The following is a 22,553-nucleotide window of genomic DNA, read 5'->3' on the forward strand; positions in this document are numbered from 1 at the left end:
GACAGAGCTAAGGGGAATACTTGCTAATTGATTTAAAAGATCGCTTTTTCACCATACTATTACATCCTGAGGACCATGACATAGTGGAACGTATGAACCAAACGCTGAAATGCCAGTTATAAAAAAAAAAAAAAAAAAAAGAGAGAATTGGGAATTATGCCTGCAGAAAAATTGGCAAGAGCAGAATATGTTTTAAAATTTTTGAGATTGCCCCAGGATAGCCTAGTCCCTCTGATGGTCAAACACAGGGCTGGGCTAAAGGGAGCCCTGACAGAAGTAAAAACGGGTCCGTGTAAGGTGATGCTGAGAGACTGGAACACGGGAAAATGGACGGGACCCTTGGACTTGATAACCTGGGGGAAAGGGTATGCTTGTGTCATTACAGATACTGGAACCAGATGGGTGCCAGCGAAATGGGTGAGACCTTGGCTGGAAGCAAACTCGGATACATCAAACATAGCAGGCAGGCAGCTGGTACCCTAGCTGTGGAAAGTGTGATCCTGCAGAACAACATGGGAGGAAGAAGTGTTACTGTTATTATTAGCTGTATATTGTGGCTTTTAGGAGGTAATGTTGCTTTTAACGCTGTTATAGAAGCTGATGCTACTTTTAACACTAATGGATATGTTATGCTTCTTAGGCGTATTGTTAATTATACCCAAATTAAGAGTTGTTGGCTTTCTGGGACAGCGGATCAATTGATGCACTGGTGTTAGGTATTCCTCAAAGCGACTGGACAGACCTGGACAGACCTGAATCCATATAGCCTACTCAATACATCATATCAGTGCACACAGGAGAATGTCGCAATGGAAGGAATGCTCTGAACTCCCGATGCACCTCATGGTCGTCTCCAACCCAATCTCGGTGTTTGCCCTCATCATGCAGTGACAAAAGAAAAAAGGAGGAGAAGACTACCTTGCAGTTTTAGAATGGATTTTCTCCTCAGTTCAACTGCGCAAGAGCGTGACCCCTCGGTTGGAAGCGGTGGCTCACATGGTCTGCCGTGGGAGAACTCGGGTGCTGGCAGTCTCGGGGGTGAGCCAGCGGCGATCCACCTTCCCCTGCAGGCGGCAGATTTGGAATGGGCCCTGTGGCACTCCACTGCGCTGCAGTTAGCGCTCTTGGAGTTCCCTGGGGAGGTGACTTCGGAAAGGCCTGCAGGAAAGCTTGGCCACTTCCTCACCAGCTATTCGTGGGTAGGAAGACCAAAGTGTGTAGAAAGACCTCCGTGCGATGGCCTCACGGTATTCACGGATGCAGAGAAAACCTCCAGAAGGGTGGCCATCACCTGGAAGGAGAAGGACCTATGGAAAGCCCACACCCTACAAGCGGTGGAAGGTGACTCGTTGCAGACTTTAGAATTGGCGGCTGTCGCATGGGCGCTGATGCACTGGAAGGACACCCCGTTGAATATTTTATCGGACTCCCTGTACGTCGTTGGAGTAGTACAGCGAATTGAGGATGCTCTTTTGAAAGAAACTCGTAACCAGCGATTGTTCCAGCTGTTTCTACAAATCAAAAGAGCTGTGAGGTGGCGTTTGACGGCATTCTGTATCATCCATGTCCGGAGTCATCAATGGACACTAGGTTTGGGAGAGGGTAACAATCGGGCTGACCAGTTAGTGAGCTTGGTGCGTGAACATGGGCCACTGAATCATTTTTAAATCGCCCGAATTGCTCATGAACAGTTCCACACTAATGCCAAAGGCCTGACCTGGATGTATGATATAACTGTATCCGATGCCTGTGGAATTGTGCAGGCTTGTCCCCAGTGTAGTCATCATGGGCCAGGTCTGGGCATTGGTGTGAACCCCAGGGGCCTGAAGGCATTAGAGATGTGGCAAATGGACATCACACATGTACCTGAATTTGGGTGCCTCAAGTATGTCCACGTGTCCATAGACACCTACTCTAAGTTTGTGTGGGCCACAGCGCAGACCGGCGAAAGGGCCCTACATGTCTGCAGGCATCTAACCACATGTTTTGCGGTCATGGGCTCGCCCGAGCACATCAAGACGGATAACGGTCCAGCCTGTGTCAGTGAGTCTGTCCGACGCTTTCTGATGAGCTGGGGAGTAAGGCATACCACCGGGCTCCCAAACTCTCCAACTGGTCAGGCACAAACAGGACACTCAAGGACTATTTGCAAAAGTTCAATTCAATAGTGGACCCAAGAGAGTGTTTGGTTAAGGTTCTATTTGTATTAAATCATCTCTGTGTCTTCAGGGACAATGTTGATCCGCCTGTTGTAATCCGTGCCACCTGTGTTAATGCAGGCACTCCCACTAAAGAAATGATGGTTAATTATTGTAACCCTAGAACGGGGATTTGGGAGGGCCTCGCCACTGTCATATTCAATGGTCGAGGGCATATGTGTGTTTCTATGCCCACAGGTCCACTATGGGTTTCCAGCAGATGGACTCGTCCAGCAAAAGGAGTCGCGGACGCGAGGGAGCGTCCTGTCGAAAGGGACATGCAGGACAGTGGTGGGCAGCAGCGTTGCTGATGTTCTGGGTACTGGGCTCTGGGACGGAAGGGGCTCCAGGGTACCATCTACGGTTGTTTGATCCTTGACAGAACATCTGGGTGACCTTAGCTCGAGAGCTAAATACCACGCGTTTCTGCGCTAGTCTGGCCACCCCTAGAACCCCCTTTGTAACATGTCTAGTTGGGGTACCTGTGAACGAGACCACGTGGAAGTATTTCTGGAATGCAGTAAAGGCAATGCCATCGTTGGGGAATCCCCAAACTTTGAAAAGATTGACAGCACTTGAGAACTTGGCAACGGGAATCAACCGTTTCGATCTTTGGAGCCACAACCTGCCTGCAGGGCCTGAACCACAGGAGATAGAATTAATAGATTCTCTTAATGCTTCTATTTGCCTTTATATTAATGCATCACAAAAGGGTTGCGCTTCGGGTTATAGTAATAATTGTCGCAGTAGCTCTCAGGCACCCACCTGGTTGTACCCAATCGGCAACGGGAGTCGTTGGAATAAATGGTGTGGTAAGATGTCCCACAATTCCTCACATCCGGGATCCAGCCCTGTAACCCCTCGGACGTTGCCTGCAGGATATTTTCTCATATGCGGCAACCGGGTTTGGTCCGGAATTCCATCAAAGCCCATAGGGGGTCCATGTACAGTAGGCCGAGTAAGTATGGCTTTGCCCTGGGTCCATCCTAACAGCACCAGGGTCAAAAGAAGAACTCGACGAATGGCGCGTAGCATAACCCAGATGGAGGACTGTAATGACAACGTCCGTCTCTGGTCCAAGTGGGAAGTAATTTTGACATCCTTCTTTGTACCCGGGGCGGCGGTGGCGCGAGCTCACAAAGTCTTAGACACCCTATCCTGCTGGGTGGTTAAACAAGCAAATGTCACCAGTCATGTCCTCGCTAATCTTGCGCTAGATTTATCACAGATGCAACACGCGGTGCTACAAAACAGAGCGGCCATCGACTTCCTGCTGCTAGCCCATGGGCACGGATGTGAAGACTTTGAAGGAATGTGCTGTATGGATCTGCAAGACCACTCTAAGGCAATCCACCAGCAAATCCAACAGCTGATGGAACACACCCAGAAGATACAGAAAGATGTGGGCTTCTTTGGACTGGATGGGTTAACTAATTTATTGGGTATTGGCGGGTGGCTGAAATCCTTGCTTAAAACAAGTTTGATGCTTTTGATTATTATGCTTTTAATCCTAGGCTTAGTCAGCTGTGCCTTTGCATGCTTAAGGCGAATGCTATCCTCCCTTATTCATAACGCCTGGTTAATGCAAAAGAAAAAAGGAGGACTTATAGAGGAATGGCTTGGAGATCAAGGACACCTTACAGCTCCAGGCGGTTGGTAAAACCTTGTCGATGAAATGATCGAGAGTCCCTGAACTGCCCATCAGCAGATCAATAGACAACGGGCGCTGCTCAGCAGGACGTCGGACTCTTTGACTGGAAAAGCCTTGCAGACCAACACGGACTTGGGGATGGGGGCATGTATTAGTAAATCACGGCTAATATTACTAGTTGTTTTATTGCTTGTAGTTTTTGGCTGTGCTTTTGCATGTATTAGACATAAGGTATTCTGCTTTTGCATGTATTAGACATAAGGTATTCTCACTTACCAGCAAGGCTTGATTAGTGCAAAAGAAAAAAGGGGGAATTGTAGAGAAATGCTGTGCTGAGAATCTGCACTGTGCTAGGAATCTGCACTGTGCTGAGAATCTGCACCACCTGCGCCTTGCTGATAATGTGCTGGGGAGTGTTAGTGAGTTGTCCTTGGCCGGCTGGGAATGGGGAGCTATGTGGGAAAGAGTAGTTAGCCGTTAGTCTCACTAAGTTTAGTAGAAATGACAAATATCCTTTACTCAGGATATATGTCAAAATCAATTAAACTGCTGAATAAATAGCTGAAACCATTGATTGTTGGACATGAAATGAAGCTGGCATAGGAGTAGCTAGTTGTGTGATTCAATGGCATTTCACTGTATTCGGACAAATTCAAGGAATGGGGGCAGTAAGGCATACATGTGTGAACAGGAAGCAGCAAAAGTACTGAAGTAGGTACAGAAAAGAAGCAGGAAAATAAGAGAGCAGGAAAATACCAGGAAGCTGAGCCTGGGATGAAGTCTAACAAACTAGCACTTTTTGAATAAAATGATAGAACTGCTCTCCTCCCCCCACAAAATAATTTAGAAGCACAAGTAAAGAAACTGTTTTATGATTTGATTCCTTCGGCCTGTAAGGAAATATATCCGTAAAGTTGGGGGAGCAGTGCATGTTTGGATGTGGTGTCATTGGGCTTTGTTTGTTTGTTTGTTTTTATATTGGTGGTGTTTTACCAAAGAAATAGTTACCTCCATGAGCCAGTTTATCCCTTAGTTAGAAAGGGCTGTATTTGGGGATTCCATGGGCTAACTGTGAAAGTTAAAGCAACATAATAAACCTTAAAAGCATATAGCTGCTATTCTGCAGTTCCCAGCAACGAATGAATAGGTTTACCATATATTTCTTCCCCAAGTTGGCTCTGGGACAGTTCCACCAGTCCATTTTTCCCAGATACAGACTACCAGTTTTAATAGCCAGACTAAGAATTCAGACTTTCACTGCCTTTAAAGTAAGTGAACCAACTTTAAAATACTCCACCTTAAAGGGTTTTGAGCAAAACATTTTGGTCACTGAAAAAAGCCATCTTACATTTTAGACAGAAAAATTCCCACCAGCTTCGTGATGTTTGACACTAGATCTCTGCTTTCAAATCTCCCCGACTTTTCAAGTCACTGTAGTTTACTATACAATTTAAAAAGCGGTGTGCTGCATATTGCAGGGAGAGCAGGATAAGTGTTAGGCCACGCTAATTCAGAGCATGTCTTCCTTGTCTACATTAGATGTGTTATGATTTTGTCCCAACATTTTTTTTTAAGTAACGAAAAACTTCTGTGAATAACAGCAATAGTCAAATGTCATATAATTTCATTTTAAGACTTCCACATCACCCATTTTTTCAAAATGTAGCCCTACAGCAAGAGCCATAAAGCTTCTTCCAAAGATCTGGCCTGGAATCACAAAATTCCACTAACATATGTCATTTTTTTAAATAAATGTTTGCTTTTTTTCCTTGACGCTTATTAATAGTTTTTGGATAGCCTAATTCCAAGCAGATAAACAAGTTCAAAATAAATAACCCTTCTCTGTTCATGCCACATCCATTTTTCTATAAAGCAAAGGCCTCTCTACTCTTTTGGGTAAAATAATTTCACAAGTCCACCGGTTTAACTTACAGTGGAGTTCTATGCACAGAAATAAAGTTGGATATGCCATCTGTCCTTAGGTATTGTAAAATGTTGCAGTTTGAAAGCCGTAGTGGTAGTGGTGGTGGTGGCGGGGGGAAGGAGATATCAAATCAGTATCGGATTCACGAACAGTCCATGGACCGTAGGTCCGATCGCCTTCCTAGGAGCGAATTGAGTTCCCAAATAGTGTGATCACCTATAAGCTCGAGTCTGGCAGTATCAGATTCACGAACAGTCTGTCAACTGTAGGTCCGATCACCTCCCCCCAAACAAGTAGTCGAGTTCACAAACAGTATGATTTATTCAAATGCAACATTTACAAAGCAGGTTTCGGATGTCAGTACAGGAAATTCTCTACTAGAGCGTGGGGTTTTAGCTAGTTCTGATGTACAAATGTGCAATCATCACTCACCCCAGAAGATGGGAGAGGGCTCTCGGTCTCGAGTCTCCTCAGGCAGCGTCCCATCCCGAGGGGAGGGAAGGGAGATCAGCCCGTCGACTGACCCAGGAGTTACGATGGATTCTTCCCCCCTCCTTTTCATCCTTAGTTCACCTTTTATACTTTTCTTTACATTCAGGTGGAGCTTGAGTGACTAGAGTCATACTTAATATTGTTATTGATAAGTGAAAAAGTTACTCGCTTTCATTTAAAGGTACAGTCAATCGAAAATCTAGAGCGCATGCTCAGTGAGGGGTGGTCGTACCTCGGAGGCGGGTAACTTTTGGGATGGAGGTATGATTTTCACATTATAATGAGCAAAGTTCAAGCAAAGTTCATCTGAAAGGAGTGATTTGCCACCTTTCCTGGCTCAGCACCGGACATGTTATCGTATATCTCCCATTAAACAGCCACTGTGCAGCTTATCAGTGGCCCAGCACAGGGAGTGCAACAGAGTTTGACCGCGGTGTCTTCACCCCGCTCCATCCTCCATTACTCCCCTTTGCAGCTGCGAGGAGGGCAGTTTGTTTTGCCTAGGGAACAGTGGAGGAGCAGAGTCCATGCCTACCAACCATCCTGGAAGTGGCAGCTGTGTATCACCCCAAGCAAGCTTTTGTAATGCCAAAATTTCGGTGAGGCCCTAGTTTTCCTCTCAGTTCCTGCTTTCATACAATTCTTCCACAAACAATTCTTCCACAGGTATGTTGTCCAATGTTCCATCAGTCTTCATTATCTGAAAATGAGAATGAATAGGAAAAATATAAGAGAAGTGTAATTATGAGGGTGACTGTGCTATATAGCAACATGCTAAACTGGGTTTTTTTGAAGGTTAACTTGGAGTTTTGGTATGTAATGATACCTTCTGCAGCACAGAATTTTAAGTAGTCTTGCTGAAGCCTTTCATCTTCAAGCACCTCTGTAACTGCCTCTGTTTATAATGAATATTTTTTATTATATCCACTTTATGCAGGCAAATGTATGTCCCAGTAGATGTCATCAGTAGATGACAGTTTCATTTGGCTTTTGCTGAGTGTGTAAAGCACTATTCCAAAGAATGTTATCTGTGTAGTCATAGATTTTTGATATGACATTACAGTCCGAGCTTGTAGCATACAACCGATTCTTGTAACCCTGTATTTGCCTCTGAATTCCTTCGATGATTTTTGTAATCTTACTCCCTCTCTCCCTTTTATTTAGTTACCTAGTTTAGTTACCTAGTTTAAGAAGCTTTGCTCAACTGACTAGCTGAGTGGCTTTCAGTGAAGCAAGTTGGGGGAGAGTGCCACTTAAAGACTGGCTCCAGTTGTGGATTGTAATTGTTTTTGGCAAGGAGTTAGATAACTATAAACAGTCATATTTATGATGAAGTAATAAAACTAAAGTAGGCTTAAAGATACTCTAAACACACAGTTTCTTGGTTTCTAGTTTAATTAGGAAAGTCCATTTAGGAGACTGTAAACTGCATTAGCTGTCATTGTGTTATCTCACCCAGAGGAATGCAGTTTGAATATTCATAAAATATGTTTTGGAGCTACTGGTGTGTGCAACAAAGTGGAACTGCAGTTTTAATACAAATGCTGTTGGCAGCTTCCACTATTGCATAAACTTAATTACCACTGAATGTATAACACCAGTGAATAACAAGTGGTAAATGACACATGATCAATAATTCATTTGTTAGCTCAGTATCGCTTACTTTGAAATTGTTATGAGAAGCCCCAGAAGAGAATGCACCCAAGGACATGTTTTTGCTGTTGTGACCGGAAAATACAGACAAAACAGCAGATGTTCCTGGGACATCATGAGAACATATGGACAGAAACAGCAAAGACCGGTTGAAGACAAAGATAAGGACCACCGTATCTTCAAAGAACTGTCTGGAACTGGGCAGTAGGATCAAAACAGGGCCTCTGAGCCAGAATGGGGCCATATATGGAAGTGAGTTCCAGGTCGTCATCGAGTGGAGACAGCGAGACGACCACCAGGGGGTCTCAAAAGACCACCAGAGACCACCAAAGGGACAAAGGGCACACGCACGTGAGGGTGGGGTATATTATAATTAGGTCTGGGAAATAGAATGAATATGTATGATCAATCCAAGAATTTAATGCATATGTAGATAATTTAGAAATAAAAGCTTTAGCAAACACACCTTAGGGTGTGCACGATAGGTGGAGCTATCCCCCATGTACCCAGCGCTGCAATAAAGTGAATGCCTGCTTCTTAATACTAAATTGGTGTTAAGAGGTTTATTCCCGTTTTTCGGTGACAAAATGACCTAGATGGGAACAGTCTTGCAAGTAACTTGCTTTTTGTTATATTCTTTTTAAGCAAAGAAAATTAAAAATTCTACATTTTAGGTTTATAAGCAAATAAAGCAATTGCTTCTCTAATGAATAGTGAAAATCAGTATGGAAGGGGACACAAATTGTTAAAACAAATGACATAATCACAAAACATTACATTGCTGAGTAAAAATGATGGATTGACAAGGACTTCTGCAATGTCTTCTGCTCAGTATTCTGAAGTATATGTTCTTTGATGTACAAAACATGGTGTCCTTTGCACTGTGCCTAGTGTTTGAAAACTAACAGATTAATTCATTTGTTTGCAAATCTCAGTTGTCACTATAGTGCTTTTTGCAGTGCTGGGTGTCTAACCTTGTATTTTGACTGTGGTTGTTTGCAGGTATCAGGTATGAAGATACATGGGGAACTGCAAAAGTAGGTAAAAGGCCACTGGGTTACTCCTGGACGAGCTAGCCAGGCAAAACCAGCCTGGGAAGTACAGATAACAGGTTTAGCAGGAAAACAACTCCAGAAGCAACCAGAAGTTGCTTCTGGTTCTTGACCTTGAGCCCCTGCTCTTCAATACAGCCACAAAGATACATACTTGTTCATGCTAAATTATCGTTTTGTTGTTAATGATGTTGCTTTTGTTTTTGTTTTTTTCCTACAATTTACTGCTTTCCTGCAGATAACAGGCAAATGCTTCTGTATTTTGGAGCATAGACTTTCACAGTAAGGTGTAGCAGAGCCTTTCCTTTACATTGTGTTCCTCTTAGTGTTGCTGTTGGTCAGAGTAAAGCTCGCAGAACAGCAGCAGAATGCATTTCTTCTTCAATTCTCGCTTGAACATGAGGTCACTTCAGAACAGCTTTAGCATTCATTAGGCAGATGTGTAAAACACAATCTGCCTCTTCTGAATGTCTTTTATATTCCAGCACAGCTGGGAACATTACTTCTTAGCTGGTTATTAAATCTACTTCACTCTGCTTAAGCCTCAGTTGATTAATGCAGTTCTTATATAAAACATTAACTCCAAATGCCAAAAGATAAAAATAATAGCATTTCAGTTCAGTACACATCTCCAGGGAAGAGCAAACAAATTATTTAATACACACTTTACCTAGTATGTTACTGTTCTCTGGCCTTATGACTCTGTTTTCCTGCAGTCCAATTTTGACCTTCGTCTGAAGAGAACAAGCAGTACAAGTTACTTTTCAGTGTCTTAGAGGCAGGCACGTTCTTCCACACTATTAAAGCCTGGAAAGTTAGAAGATGGTGGTAATCGTAGTTTGTTTTCCTACCACTCTCCCTACAGGTGTCTCTAGCCTCCTTAGTAACAGTAATGAAGTTAGCATTGCTGGCTCAATTATTTGGGCAAGCATTGCTAGCCTAATAGTTTATGACAGCAAACAAGGTTAAAAATAAGAGGTGGAGGAAGAGCAGGGAATGAGTTCCAGCTTTATACTTCTAAGGCTTTTGTTTAATCCCCAAACTATTATTGAGCTCTTAGGGTCTCTCAGCCTTGGTGGATTTGAGGAGACTACTTGTTGGTCCATGATTTAGTCTGGATGATAATGACATAAACCACTCAGTCTAATGTGGCTGCTGCAGTTTGAGAAACACCATAGGGTGTGCAGCATGTACCTCTTCTCTGAGTTATATTTCTTCTAATCTGATTCAGGAAGCCTACTTACCAATTCAGCACTTCAGTTTTCATGAACCACTGATGAAAGACTACATTTTTTACTGCAATTGCTAGTATTTTTATAATTTTAATACATTTGCTTAGCACCATAAATGTGCGGGATGCTTATATAGCACTCAGAGTATAAACCTATTTCTAGCTCATATGCATATGCATTTGCTTATGATTGTACTGGTTCATGATTATAGATTTGAGAACCTGCTTGTTTGTATGAATAAGGGATTCTTGTTCACCCCATAAGGAGTAGTAGAGACATCCTTCTCTCATTTTGACCCAAATGGTCTTGATTTGAGGCAGAACAAATAGCAGAGTAAGGTTATGGTGATGTTTCATGATATAATACAAGGCAAGCTATCACCCTGAGCTTTTTTTGTGGTATTGAATATTCACAGGTTGAAAAAACAATGCAAGGATCTTAGCTCAAGGAAAGGTGGAATTAGACAGTGACAGCAAAAGAGATGGAGAGACACTTGTGGCAAAAAAAAAAAAAAGAAATTGGGGTGGATTGCAAGGTAGAAGACCTAAAAGTGGTTAGTGATCATAGATGAACCAAGCATTGCTGTTCCAAGGCAGCTTTAACCAATATTGGCTGCTGTGACTCTGCATTACCTGCTATCCAATTTTCTTTCAAAATTTTTATTTGTCTCATTGTTTTTCTGCCAACTTAATGCTGAAGTGGCTCCCTGCAGGGTCTGACAAGCAGCAGAGCAGGGCAAGGGAACCTGCGGGAAGATAGCAAAAAGCTGTTGGCATGACTTGGGCTGAACAGGAAGAGGGGTAGCAGTAGGAAATCCTTACTGGCCTTTAACCAAGGCAACTGCTAGCAGATTGGACATCTGTCAGCCTGCTGTGCTTGCTTAAGCACTTCATGGGAGTCATGTGTATGAATCATAGAATCATAGAATGCTTAAGGTTGGAAGGGACCTCTAGAGGTCATCTAGTCCAACCCCCCTGCACACGCAGGGTCACCTAGAGCACATGGCACAGGACTGCATCCAAGCGGGTTTTGAAGATCTCCAGAGAAGGAGACTCCACAACCTCTCTGGGCAGCCTGTTCCAGTGCTCTGTCACCCTCACTGTTAAGAAATTTTTCCTTAAGTTCCTGTGGAACTTTTGGTGCTTCAGTTTGTGGCCATTACCTCTAGTTCTGTCGGTGGCCACCAGGGAAAAGAGGCCAGCACCATCCTCCTCACTCCCTCCCTTGAGGTACTTATAGACACTGATTAGATCCCCTCTCAGCCTTCTCTTCTCCAGGCTGAACAGGCCCAGCTCCCTCAGTCTCTCCTCATAGGGCAAATGTTCCAGGCCCCTGATCATCCTTGTGGCCCTGCGCTGGACTCTCTCCAGCAGCTCCACATCCCTCTTGTCCTGGGGAGCCCGGAACTGGACACAGTACTCCAGATGCGGCCTCACCAGGGCTGAGTAGAGGGGCAGGATCACCTCCCTCGACCTGCTGGAGACGCTCTTCTTAATGCACCCCAGGATCCCATTGGCCTTCTTGGCCACGAGGGCACACTGCTGCCTCATGGTGAACTTGTCGTCCACCATGACACCCAGGTCTTTCTCCGCAGAGCTGCTCTCCAGAAGGTCAGTCCCCAGCCTGTACTGGTGCCTGGGGTTATTCCTCCCCAGGTGCAGAACCTTGCACTTGGCCTTGTTGAATTGCATGAGGTTTTTCACCGCCCAGTTGTCCAGTCTGTCCAGGTCCCTCTGGATGGCAGCGCAGCCCTCTGGGGTATCAGCTACTCCTCCCAGTTTTGTACCATCAGCAAACTTGCTGAGGGAGCACTCTGTGCCTTCATCCAGGTCAATGATGAATAAATTGAACAGGACTGGACCAAGGACTGACCCCTGGCGGACACCACTAGGTATAGACCTCCAACTAGACTCTGCACTGCTGATCACCACCCTCTGAGCTCTGCCATCCAGCCAATTCCTAATCCACCTCACATATGCATATGAATTGACTCAGGGAACTCTTTGACTAAACCCTTAGCAGTCAGGCAATGCTAATTTCTTTGTGCTGATTTTAAGCTCTTCAGGAAAGACGTTAGCCATGCACTCTTACAAGTGCTGCAATAGCTAACACTAATGTAGCGGGCCACATATTGGTCTTGTGAGAGATTGCTCGTTGCAAGCGCTAGGTAAGTGGAGGAAAGGGAAGCAGTGTTAGTCATCAAAAAACCCCAGCACTCTGTGGCCTAGCACGACACATGTTATTGACAATAAAATCTTAGGTTAGCAACTTCCTATTTCCATTTGCCAGCCCTAGGAGAGAAATTTGCATTTTGCAGATGATTTAGAGGAAGAAGAACCATTAATCCCACAACAGAGGTATCAATAGATATTTACTTTTGCATTTTCTCAACTGTGCCCTCACATGCTTTTGAAGATTTTGCAAGATTTTGCAAGATTTTCTTAGTAAAAATTATTGACCTTTTTTTTTTTTTTTCCTCAAATAATCTATATTTGAAGTAGCAGCTTGGCAGAAACTTGCTCAGTGCAGCTTCTCTCGTTGTCATTTGCTCTGCTGCCAAACGACTGTCAGCACTGTAAACCAGAAACCACTGTTTGCTCGGACCTCTCAGCCTGTATGTTCCCACCCACTACCACAATTCATATTAAAATTGCCTTATCATATGGGTTACACAATAGCATGTGATGCAAAGCAATAAGAAGTTGCCCTTGGAGTCCAAATGAAGAGCATCACTAGTGTTTTGTCCTTTGGGCAATTTCATGGTCCTAAATTGATTAGCTGCTTTCCAGCTTGTTGTGTGTACAAGTTTTCTAGTGTGTTAGTATTTGAGCTAGACTGATAAAAGATGCGAGAACAAGTATGCTGGAGGAAACAAACATCCAGACTTTGTTTCAGCTCATAAAAGATCTGTCTTTCATTTCCTCAAATCGCACAACCTCATTACTCTGTAATGATGCCAAAACTTCTACAGCAGTTTACACTTTTAATCCCATTATGATTGATAAGCATACTATTACAATATCCCATCATTAGGCTGTTGTTGTTGGCATATGTACAAGCTTATTTGTTTATGAGATTTTTTGTGTCAGGTTCAACCTGGAGAGGAAAAGATGGTTCTCTCCTAGGGTAGCTGCAGTCCCTGAGTCATTGAGAAGGAACACGGTCCACGCAGTGAGAAAGGAGGCCCGTGGTATGGCCAGAGGCTAAGTCCAACACTTGCACCCCAAGCTGGGCCCCCAGTAGGACCAGCACGTGACACACACCAGTTGAAAGTGCATCTCTTTCCCAACAGCAGGGACACATACCTTTAAGGGGTGATACCACAGAGGGAAATAACAACTAGCAGGAGCGGTGAACTTAGCCTGAGTTTCAAAATTTTCCCAGTCAAGGTACATTATGGAAAGGTTTTGCCTGCAGGCATGGGAAGTGAAATCTTCTATTACTCAGGCCAGTTTCCCTGAGCAGAGCTGGGTATAGAAAACTTCAAGGCAGGAGGGAAAAAATCCTGTCCCACTTTTAGCAGTTTTCCAGTCCCCACTCTGAAACACTTTTCTTGGCCATCCCAGAAGACCATGTAAAAATAATTTAGGGGCTTGAGCAGAGTGGCTGTTGTACACTCATCACTCATTCACTGAAGTACTCTTGAGTACATTGTAACAAGTTTTTACAGGAAAGTAGTCCAGGGAATTGGAAACACAAATAAACAAACAAACAAAAAAACAGACAAAACAGCAAAGTGTTCTTACTGATAATGACACTACTAGAGGAAGAACTGTCAGAGGAAAAAATGCATGTTTTATGATTTTGAAGTTAAAGTCTTTATTTTCCAATGATATGATTTGAATGCCTCTGATTTTACAATATGTTGTCACACAATATTAAATAGAGAATATATCTATTTAGACTGAAATGATTACCCACACTATGGAAAACAAAGTAGCTTAAAGTTCTCTCAACTTGAAAACTGAAAAAAAAAAAAGGATGTTTCAAAAAGAAAGGCAGAAGAAAGGTTCACAAACTAGACATGATTACTCTAACATGCCATGAATATCCATCTTCATTCTTGTTCACTTTCTCTTCCTGGGATGACCTGTGTTCAGGTAAAAGATTAAAAGGGATCTTGCGCCTGAATATCCCAGCTGTGATATTTTACAGATATTTACAAAATTCACTGTGAATCTACTTCTCTTTCCTGATCATCACAAAATATTTTTACAAACTTTTGTATTTTTTTTTCTAAATATTCAAAGCAGTTGTAGTTTCACAGAGGGTTCTATTGTGGACAGCAAAATAATATAATAAAAGAATGAATCGTTATATGAAAAACAAGTAATTGACAGGATTTACACTGTTGTAAGAATATAAAAAGATCCAACAAGGTTATTAGATGACTCTCTAATACCCCATACCATAGGTAAAAACTCCCCAAACTATTAAGCAAATAAATATATTTGCGATTATCATTTGTATGAGCATTTTCCATTAATTGTATCTAAAATGATGAAACTTAAAATTACAGTGACTATTAAAAATGACATATAGGATAGAAGAGGATGAAGTTGTTATTGTATTACCATAGCAAAATCTCTTTCCCCTCCCCTCCATGTTTTTCACCAAATGTAGAAACATAAATGGATTTTCTAGTATTAGCTTAAGGAGCTTATTATAAGCATTGGAGAAAAGCTCTGGAGAAAAGAAGGCTGAGAGGAGATTTGATTAACATGTTCAAGTATCTGAGGGGTGAATGTAGGGAGGATGGGGCCAGGCCCTTCCCTGTGGTGGTGGTAACAGGATGAGGGGTAATGGGTGTAAGTTGAAACAGGCTGCCCACAGAGGTAGTGGACTCTCCTTCTCTGGAGGTCGTCAAAATCCGCCTGGATGCCACCCTGTGCCACGTGCTCTAGATGTCCCTGCTCGAGCAGGGGGATTGGACTACATGATCTCTAGAGATCCCTTCCAACCTTAAGCATTCTGTGATTCTGTGATTAGGAGAGTCAATAATTCAGGGATAAATTTGTTCCTTAGAGCAGAGAGGGGAATGTTTGCCAATTCAAAAAACAGTCAAAATTCAAAGAATGGAAAAAAAAAATAGAAAAAAAAAAGAAAAAGAAAAATAGAAAAAAAAAAGATATGCAGGAAATTGTGTTTGGAGTTAATGCCTAGAGACTAATTTCACTATTCAAAACAAGAAGAAAAAAATCCAATAAAGCATGTCAGCGTGTCAGGAGAAAAATGAATATTGCAGTTAGCTACAGTCCATCATTACATGAAATAGATTTGCTGTGACAGACATGCTTCCAACTTTGCTATTAGAGGCTGTCACAGCTTTAAAGTAGGGCAGAGGGGGCAGAATCATAGAATCATAGAATGCTTAGGGTTGGAAGGGACCTCTAGAGATCACCTAGTCCAACCCCCCTGCATACGCAGGGACACCTAGAGCACGTGGCACAGGACTGCGTCCAAGCGGGTTTTGAAGATCTCCAGAGAAGGAGACTCCACAACCTCTCTGGGCAGCCTGTTCCAGTGCTCTGTCACCCTCACTGTTAAGAAATTTTTCCTTAAGTTCCTATGGAATTTTTGGTGTTTCAGTTTCCGGCCATTTCCTCTAGTCCTATCAGTGGCCACCACTGAAAAGAGACCATCACCGTCCTCTGCACTCCCTCCCTTGAGGTATTTATATACACTGATTATATCCCCTCTCAGCCTTCTCTTCTCCAGGCTGAACAGGCCCAGCTCCCTCAGCCTCTCCTCATAGGGCAGATGTTCCAGGCCCCTGATCATCCTTGTGGCCCTGCGCTGGGCTCTCTCCAGAAGCTCCACATCCCTCTTGTCCTGGGGAGCCCAGAACTGGACACAATACTCCAGATGCGGCCTCACCAGGGCTGAGCAGAGGGGCAGGATCACCTCCCTCAACCTGCTGGAGATGCTCTTCTTAATGCAGCCCAGGATTCCATTGGCCTTCTTGGCCACGAGGGCACACTGCTGCCTCATGGTCAACTTGTCATCCACCATGACACCCAGGTCTTTCTCTGCAGAGCTGCTCTCCAGAAGGTCAGTCCCCAGCCTGCACTGGTGTCTGGGGTTATTCCTCCCCAGGTGCAGGACCTTGCACTTGGCCTTGTTGAATTGCATGAGGTTTTTCACCGCCCAGTTGTCCAGTCTGTCCAGGTCCCTCTGGATGGCAGCGCAGCCCTCTGGGGTATCAGCTACTCCTCCCAGTTTTGTACCATCAGCAAACTTGCTGAGGGAGCACTCGGTGCCTTCATCCAGGTCAATGATGAATAAATTGAACAGGACTGGACCAAGGACTGACCCTTGGGGGACCCCGCTAGCTACAGGCCTCCAACTAGACTCTGCACCGCTGATCACCACTCTCTGGGCCCTGCCATCCAGCCAGTTCCTAATCCACCTCACTGTCCACTCATCTATCCCACACTTCCGGAGCTTGCCCAGGAGGATGTTGTGAGGGACGGTGTCAAAAGCCTTGGTGAAGTCGAGATAGACGACATCCACCGCTCTCCCCTCGCCTATCCAGCCGGTCATTTCATCATAGAAGGCTATCAGGTTAGTCAGGCAAGATTTCCCCTTGGTGAATCCATGCTGACTACTCTTGAGCACCTTCTTGTCCTCCATGTGCTTGGAGACAACGGCCAGCATGAGCCGTTCCATCACTTTTCCGGGGACGGAGGTGAGGCTGACTGGCCTGTAGTTGCCTGGGTCCTCCTTCTTGCCTTTTTTGAAGACTGGCGTGACATTGGCCTTCTTCCAGTCTTCCAGCACCTCCCCCGTTCTCCAGGATCTTTCAAAGATGATGGAGAGCGGCTTAGCTATGGCATCTGCCAGCTCACGCAGCACTCTGGGGTGCATCCCATCAGGGCCCATGGATTTTTGGGTATCGAGTTTCCTTAGGTGCTCTCTGACCCAATCTTCCTCTACCCAGGGCAAGTCTTCCTCTCCACCAGCTTCTTCTCTTGTCTCTAGGGCCTGAGGCTCTAAAGGGCTGCCCTTGGTAAACACCGAAGCAAAGAAGGCATTGAGCAACTCTGCTTTTTCTGTGTTATTTGTAACCAGGGTGCCCATCCCGTCCGCCAGCGGACCCACGTTTTCCCTGATCTTCCTTTTGCTGTTAATGTATTTGAAGAAATTTTTTTTGTTATTTTTAACGTCCCTTGCCAGCTTGCCTTCCAGACGTGCCTTAGCTTTCCTTGTCGCATCTCTGCATTCCCTGACTACGTTCCTGTATTTCTCCCAGGGGACCTGTCCTTTTTTCCACATTTTGTATACCGCTGCCTTCTGCTTGAGCATTGCCACAAGCTCCCGGCTCATCCACGCAGGTCGCCTGCCCTCTCTGCCTGCCTTCCTACACACAGGGATGCACTGTTGCTGGGCGTGGAGGAAGTGCTGCTTAAATTAACAGTATCGAGGGACAATCAACAGTATTAACAGTTTTAGAATTAACAGTATTAACAGAATTAACAGTATCGAGGGACAATCAACAATGGAAACAGGTGCCTATTTGAGGTGGCAGGAGAACCCTTCCACGGCCCGCCCCACCTGCACCAGTGACTATGTCCAACAGGTACGAGGCCCTGGAATTTGGGGATCAGATAGATGAGGTCATGATCCAAGGCCCATCTAGGGAGCTGTCTACAGAGAGGCAGTCAGGTACACGCTGCGAGGTTGCTCCCCCTAAGGAGAAAAGGAGCACCCGGAAGAAGTGGCAGGTGATCGTCGTGGGTGACTCCCTACTGCAGGGCATGGAGGCACAGATATGTAGACCAGATCCCTCATCCAGAGAGGTCTGCTGCTTGCCAGGGGCCCAAATAAAGGATGTTACAGAAAGGCTCCCAAGGCTTGTCCAGGAGTCTGACTATTACCCGCTGGTATTGTTTCACGTGGGCACAAATGATGCCACAGGGAAACTGAGGGATATCAAGCAAGGCTTCAGAGCCCTAGGGGTGGCCATCAAAGGTATGGGAGCCCAGGTAGTGTTCTCCTCTATCCTACCAATGCGGGGAATGGATTCAAGGAGGTGAAGGCGGATATGGCAGATTAACAACTGGCTGCGCCGCTGGGCTTGGCAACAGGGTTTTGGCTTCTATGACCATGGGACTCTGTTTGATGACCACCAGCTAGTGGGGAATGATGGGAATCATCTCAGCAAGAGGGGCACACGTCTCTGCCAAAAGGCTGGCCAACCTGGTTAGGAGGGCTTTAAACTAGGCGAGAAGGGGGAAGGGGAATGTCACACAGACATGGCGAACAGTACCACACAGCCAAGGTCAGACGGCTTCCAGCGGGAGTATGGTAGTGGGGAAGTGAGGATAGGAAATGATTATAGAGGACCCTCTTTCACCCTTCCTGGGAAACCTGCAGGCTCAGTTACTTCCCTGAAATGCCTGTACACCAATGCGCAAAGCATGAGGAATAAGCAGGACGAACTGGAGATCTGTGTGCAGTCCCAGTGTCATGATCTCATTGGAATCACAGAGATGTGGTGGGATAGCTCACACGACTGGGGCGCTGCCATGGAAGGCTATGTGCTCTTTAGGAAGGACAGGCTGGGAAGGCGAGGTGGTGGAGTTGCTCTTTATGTGAGAGAGCAACTGGAATGCATGGAGCTCAACCTGGGGGTGGATGATGAGCGAGTTGAGAGCTTGTGGATAAGGATTAGAGGGCAGGCTAATGTGGGAGACACTGTGGTGGGTGTCTGCTACAGGCCACCTGACCAGGACGAGGAGGTTGATGAGGCCTTCTACAGTCAGCTGGATATTGCCTCACAGTCACAGGCCCTGGTTCTCATGGGGGACTTCAATTACCCTGACATCAACTGGAAGGACAACACAGTCAGGCACAAACAGTCCTGGAGGTTCCTGCAGAGCGTCGACGATAACTTTTTGACGCAGGTTGTGGAGGAGCCGACGAGGAGAGGTGGGCTACTGGACCTGGTGCTAACAAATAGGGAGGGACTTGTTGGAGATGTGAAGGTGGGGAGTAGCCTCAGCTGCATTGACCATGAGTTGGTGGAGTTCAGGATCCAGCGAGGAGGAGTCAGGGCTGTAAGAAGCCTTGCAACCCTGGACTTCAGGAGGGCCAACTTTAGCCTCTTCAGAGACCTCCTTGGAAGAATCCCATGGGCTAGAGCTCTACAAGGCAGGGGGGCCCAAGAGAGCTGGTTAGTATTTAAACATCACTTCCTCCAAGCTCAAGATTCGTGCATCCCTTTGAGTAAGAAGTCAGGCAGAGGGGGCAGGAGGCCTGCGTGGATGAGCAAGGAGCTGCTGGCAAAACTCAAACAGAAAAAGGCACTATAAAGAAAGTGGAAAAAAGGACAGGCCCCTTGGGAGGAATATAGGAATGCTGTCAGGGAATGCAGGGATGCGACAAGGAAGGTAAGGCGCATTTGGAATTAAATCTGGCAAGGGAGGTTAAAGATAACAAGAAGAGCTTCTTCACATATATCAGTGGCAAAAGGAAGATTAGGGAAAAGGTGGGTCCGCTGGTGAATGGGGTGGGTGCCCTTGTTACTGTAAGACACAGAAAAAGCAGAGTTACTGAAAACCATCTTTGCTTCGGTGTATACTAAGGGCAGCCCTCCAGAATCCCAGACCCTAGAGACAGGAGAAGAAGACTGGAGAGAGGAAGACTTGTCCTGGATAGAGGAAGATTGGGTCAGAGAACACTTTGGTAAACTTGATACCCACAAATATATGGGCTTGGATGTGATGCACCCGAGTGCTGCATGAGGTGGCGGATGTTATTGCTAAGTTGCTCTCCATCATCTTCAAAAGGTCCTGGAGAACAGGGAAGGTGCCTGAGGACTGGAAGAAAGTCAATGTCACACTGGTCTTCAAAAATGGCGAAAAGGAGGACCCAGGCAACTACAGGCCAGTCAGCCTCACCTCCATCCCTGGAAAAGTCATGGAGCAGCTCATCCTGGCTGTTGTCTCCAAACATGGAGGATAAGAAGGTGCTCAGGACTATTCAGCATGGATTCACCAACCTGATAGCCTTCTATGATGGAATGAATGGCTGCGTAGATGAGGAGAGAGCGGTGGATGTCATCTATCTTGCCTTCAGCAAGGCTTTTGACATCGTCTCTCAAAGGTTCCTCTTGGGCAAGCTCCAGAAGTGTGGGTTAGATGAGTGGACGGTGAGGTGGATTAACAACTGGCTGGATGGCAGAGCCCAGAGGGTGGTGATCAGCGGCGCAGAGTCTAGTTGGAGGCCTGTAGCCAGTGGTGTCCGCCAGGGGTCAGTCCTCGGTCTAGTACTGTTCAATTTATTCATCAATGACCTGGATGAAGGGACAAAGTGCCCCCTCAGCAGGTTTGCTGATGATACCAAACTGGGAAGAGTAGCTGATGCCCCAGAGGGCCGCGCTGCCATCCAGAGGGACTTGGCCAGACTGGACAACTGGGCGGGGAGAAACCTCATTAAGTTCAACAAGGCTAAGTGCAAGGTCCTGCACCTGGGGAGGAATAACCCCATGCATGAGTACAGGCTGGGGACTGACCTGGAGAACAGCTCTGCAGAGAAGGGCCTGGGCCTCATGGTGGACGACAAGTTGACCATGAAGCAGCAAGACAAGGGGTCGGGTTCACGAATAGCACAATTTATTCAAATGCAACATTGAATGCATGTGAATAAATTGTGCTATTTTGCTGGGGTGCATTAAGAAGAGCGTCTCCAGCAGGTCGAGGGAGGTGATCCTGCCCCTCTACTCAGCCCTGGTGAGGCCGCATCTGGAGTACTGTGTCCAGTTTCGGGCCCCACAGTACAAGAGGGATGTGGAGCTGGTGGAGAGAGTCCAGCGCAGGGCCACAAGGATGATCAGGGGCCTGGAACATCTGCCCTATGAGGAGAGTCTGAGGGAGCTGGGCCTGTTCAGCCTGGAGAAGAGAAGGCTGGGAGGGGATCTAATCAGTGTCTATAAATACCTCAAGGGAGGCAGTGAGGAGGATGGTGCTGGTCTCTTTTCAGTGGTGGCCACTGACAGAACTAGAGGTAATGGCCACAAACTGAAGCACCAAAAGTTCCACAGGAACTTAAGGAAAAATTTCTTGACAGTGAGGCTGACAGAGCCCTGGAACAGACTGCCCAGAGAGGTTGTGGAGTCTCCTTCTCTGGAGATCTTCAAAACCCGCTTGGATGCAGTCCTGTGCCACGTGCTCTAGGTGACCCTGCGTGTGCCGGGGGGTTGGACTAGATGACCTCCAAAGGTCCCTTCCAACCTTAATGATGCTATGATTCTATGATTCTATTTGAGAAAGGCAAACAGATGCTCACTGTCTATCTTGCAGTCTAAAGAAAGTGTTGAACCTATTGATGCAGTAACACATTCAGCTTTTAAGTGGAACGTCCCAAATAATCATGTTAAACCTCTTGCTTATTCTGGTAGACAATAATAGGATTTAAACACAGAGTGCTGCTGGAACTGTAAAACACACTGCAGTGCCAACGGAAGAAAATTTTATTATTGCTCCATCCCTTGAAAATCAAGAGAGATTATGTAATTAGGAGCCCTTCATCCTTTAAGCAAGTAAAAGACCCAGAGTCTCTTTCCTTCTGCCTCCTCTTTCCGTCTCCCACCATTCCTTGTTTGTATCATTTTCATCAAAAGCTTATTTTTAATCCACATCATACACTTCCATGACTCCTACCTAATGCTTGCTAGCCATTTCTAAGCTCCTTCTCCTAAGAAAAATGGTGGCAATCCTTTCTGATGCTATCTTACAAAAATAGATTCTTCATAAGTGTTTAATCTTGGTTCTTCCTCTTTCCCTAGTGTTCCGGATGGTCGCGGGATTCGGCAGTAATCACGCAGAATGAGGTGACTACATCGAGCATCTATTCAGGTGAAAGCACATAAAAGAAGCAAAGTATGGATAACTACTCACGAGGTGATGCCTGCTGACAGAATACTGGACCCAAACATCCTCTTGAGCTGGCAGATCAGAGAGAGAGTTGCTGACCGGCTCCCGCAGAGACAGCATAGACCTGAGAGTTAGGAGTTTCTCCTCCCGCTCCGCTCTCTCCACACTGTCCACTTTTATGCCCGATGCATCCTGGCACGCAGGGTCAGTACGACCCAGGAGGCAGGCCGGGGGGGCGGACAAACTCCGCTTCTAGTTGCACAACTCTTCCCCCCCCCCGCCCCAGGTGCACAGGCACGCACACCAGTCAGGGGTCCCAGCCCTCATTTCGAGGGTTCTGCCTTCCTCCTCTTCTTCCTCATTTCCGGATATTTGGCCTCCAAAGCTAGTTTGGAGGACGTCGGAGGTTAAGTTGGCTACAATCCCGGCCGAGCGGCCAGCTTCAACTGAGTTTTGGAGGGGCTGCCTGTGAACG

Source organism: Tinamus guttatus, unplaced genomic scaffold, assembly GCF_059628265.1.
Source record: "Tinamus guttatus ecotype Peru unplaced genomic scaffold, ASM5962826v1 Tinamus_guttatus_pri_ptg000565l, whole genome shotgun sequence".
NCBI classification, from domain to species: domain Eukaryota; kingdom Metazoa; phylum Chordata; class Aves; order Tinamiformes; family Tinamidae; genus Tinamus; species Tinamus guttatus.